Raw genomic sequence first — 3,745 nt, 5'->3', positions numbered from 1 at the left:
TGATCTTTTCGGGAATATCGTTGTACTTCAGTTTAATCGCCATTGGGTTCTGGTCCAGCTCCTGCAGGATCTTCCTTCCCGACCTTGTTGTAGATAGCCTCGCTAAATGCGCTCTCTCTTGGGCCTCTGCTATTTCTTCGAGAGTGTTGTGAATGCCAAGCTCTAGAAGACGTTCAGTGCTGGTGTGTATGGGTATGCCCAGGACCCTCTTGGTAACCTTCCTGAGGAGTGCATTAAGTTTCTCGGACTCTGCTCTCGACCAGTTGTGCATTGCTGCCTCATACGTGAAGTGACTAAGGACGAACGCATGCAGCAACCTGATGAGGTTGTCTTCCATGAGCCCATGTCTTTGTTGGCCACTCTGCGTATAAGGCGCACCGCGCTGTCGGTTTTCCAGGTTAGCTTGGCAATAGTCTTTCTGTTAGCACCGTTAGACTCGATCGTCATGCCTAGGACTTTGATGGCATCGACCCTCGGGATGGCATCCCCGTTACTTGTACGTAGGTGGATGTCTATCTCGTTCAATGGTTTCCATCCCCTGGGATTTGGGCCTCGACGTGTAGTCCGATACAATAGTAGTTCTGACTTGCTCGTGGAGCACCTGAGCCCGGAAGGACGAAGGTATCCCTCTGTGATGTCAATCGCCTCTTGCATGGCGCTCTCAATCTGCCCCTCGCTTCCTCCTGTGCACCAGATGATCATCCGCGTAGATGCTGTGCTTCAACCCCTCGATTCTCGATAATCTCTTCGACAGCTCAATCATGGCAAGGTTGAACAGCATTGGGGAAGTCACTGCACCTTGTGGCGTGCCCCTTGCTCCTAGTTCAATTTCTGCGGTCTCGATATGTGCAACCTTCATCACTGCTTTTCGATCTGTTAGAAAGGACCACACGTAGTCATGGAAGACTTTCCCAAGACTGAGCTTGGAAATCGCTTCGAGTATGAACGAGTGGTAGATGTTATCGAACGCTCTTTCTAGATCCAGGCCCAGAATGGCCCTCACGTCTCTGGTTTTGTTGTCGATGATCTGGTGTTTGATAAGCTTCATTGCGTCTTGAGTGGATAGCCCTGCCCTGAATCCAACCATACTGTGTGGATAGATGTCATTATCTTCCAAGTACTTGTTTAGCCTGTGCAGTATGGCATGTTCTGCAACCTTGCCAATACATGATGTCAATGATATTGGCCTCAGGTTGTCTAAGCTAGGGGGCTTCCCTGACTTTGGAATAAGAACCGTGTTGGCCAGCTTCCACTGCTCCGGCACTTTGCCGTTTCTCCATGCCTCATTGACCATATTCTTTAGGGTCTCAATTGAATCGTCATCGAGGTTACGAAGTGCCTTGTTTGATATACCGCCCGGGCCGGGGGCCGATCTACCGTTAAGATCATGCAAGGCTCTTCGTATCTCCTCGACGTTAAAGTCGCCTTCCAGACTTGGATTGGGCTTACCCTGGTACTCTCCGCTTGGTGGTGCCAATCCTGTTTTGGTTGGGAGGTACTTATGCACCAACCGCTGTACGACTTGCTTTTCCGTAGAGGCCCCTATCTCTTCATGCAAGATTCTAGCGATGACATGCCTTTGATTCGTTTTGGTGTTGTTTTCGTTGAGGAGGTGTTTTAACATATTCCATGTCTTGCCGTTACGCATCTGACCGTCAACTGAGTTACAGATTTCGTCCCATTGCTGGATAGTGTGCGACAATGTTCCTCTACTGATCTGTTTACCTCAGCAATCTTCTTCCTCAACCTTCGGTTCAGTCGCTGACCCTTCCATCGGTTCAACAGCGCTTGCTTTGCCTCAAGAAGATGAGCGAGACGGCTATCCATTCTCTCAACCTGAAGATCCGTGATAATGGTCGAGGAGACAGATTGGATGTCCTCTTTAATCTGCTTGACCCACTGCTCTAAGCTTGGTCTGTGGTCGTCTTGTTCCCTTTCCGTCCTTAACTTTCTGAACTTATCCCAGTCTGTGTAGTGGAATTCTCTCTGCTTCTTACGCTCCGCGGGGAAGGTGGTGGCAAGAATGCAGTGGTCACTCCCTAGGTCTACAGCGAGGTTCACCCACTGCGGCTTCGTGATGTTCTTTACAAAAGTAAGGTCGGGGGTGGAGTCCCTGCAGGAGGATGTACCAATCCTAGTTGGGAGGCTCGGATCGGTGATTAGGGTGAGATCCAGTTCACTGGTGATTTGCCAAAGTCTATTTCCTTTGCCAGTGTTGTATTTGTAGCCCCATGTATGGCGAGGGGCGTTGAAGTCACCAGCTATGACGAGTGGACATGTCCCGGCGATACTGACAGCTTTCTTTAGAACCGTCTTGAACCCTTGCTTCTGTTCCTTTGGACTGCCTTAAATGTTAAGTATAAAAATGCTCTGGCGATTGCTGGTACCCGGCACGATCTCTACCATGACGTGTTCTAACTTGCCCGTGTCGATCTTGAGGTCGTGTGTAACGTGCGTTAGTTTGTTGCATATGAGAGTGCATACTCCCCTCCCTTCGGGGTTCCCAATTACAGGCCGGAATCCGGGCAGCACTGCTTGCGATGAAAGGGTTTCCTGTAACAGTACGATATGAGGCTATTCTTTACTATTCCTGATATACTGCTGTAGAGTTGCCTTATTTTTAAGGTAACCTCTACAGTTCCATTGCCAGATACAGAATGCCTCATTTAGCGCCGCCATCATGGTTACAGAGACTGGCAGAGCCTGGTGCTGTACCCGGCGACGGGTTTGTTATCACCAGTGTTGGTGGCCGGAGAGGTGAGTTTGAGGCATGTGGAGGTACTACTGTGTTATGTAGGTAGGCTTCGACTGTTGTGATGCGTACATTCATATGCTCTTCTAGTGTCGCGACGCTTGATTGTAGCTTGCCCATCTGCTCGCTAAGATTTGCTACTACTTTGCTGAGCGTGTCTAGGACGCCTTTCATCTCTGACATGGTCGTTTGCTTGGCCTCCGCATGTTCTACCGTTACTACCCTCTTTTTTGGTGCTCTCGAGTCCCCCACCTCTTTCAGCTACAGGGACGTCAACTGGCTTGGGCGTCTGCTGTGAAGACTTCGTGCTCGTTAGCGTAGTGAGAAGACTTTTGATTTCTTTTAACTCTGCTAATAACCTCTCATTCGATTTTGCAAGCCTCGCGTTTTCCTGCTCTAGCTGTGCGATTGTATCATTATCTGGCAGCTTACCTGTCATCACCTCTGCCACTCCGTTGTGCGCTCGCTCAGCCCAGCTGCCTTTCGTTGCGTCTGCATGCGTCCTCGCTGGGTTTGAATCCGTGATCTCGAACTGGACGCCGGGCATCTGGCCACTCGGGCGGCTTCCAGGTTGCTGCTTCCCCAGAGGGCGGCCTCGAGAGCTCGAGCGCCCCCGTGATTGGGAGCGGTCCCTCGATCTGGAACCTTTTCAGGAGCGGGCGCGCCCCCTGCAGTGGGGGTGCCCATCCTGTCCTTGTGTACTCTGGATGCTTTGGGTCCCGATGCCTGGGAACTGCTGCTCGTCCTTGAGGTCTGGACTCGATGTCATTGATTCGTCACGTGCTTGTGCGGCTGCTCGCGATCTTTCCCATCGTCTGCGTCTGACGACGTATGGCACTAAGAACCTGTTCTTGCACTCCTTGTCTGCTGTGGGGTGGTGACCGCCACACAGCTTGCATGTTGGATCGCACTGGTGCTGCTCATCTGGGTTCTTTATCTCACAACCTCTGCAGATGGTTTCACCTGGGTTTGGATTGACGTCAGCTCGATGTC

This window comes from Rhipicephalus sanguineus, chromosome 9, assembly GCF_013339695.2.
Source record: "Rhipicephalus sanguineus isolate Rsan-2018 chromosome 9, BIME_Rsan_1.4, whole genome shotgun sequence".
Lineage (NCBI taxonomy): Eukaryota > Metazoa > Arthropoda > Arachnida > Ixodida > Ixodidae > Rhipicephalus > Rhipicephalus sanguineus.
Note: the sequence above shows the minus strand (reverse complement) of the source record.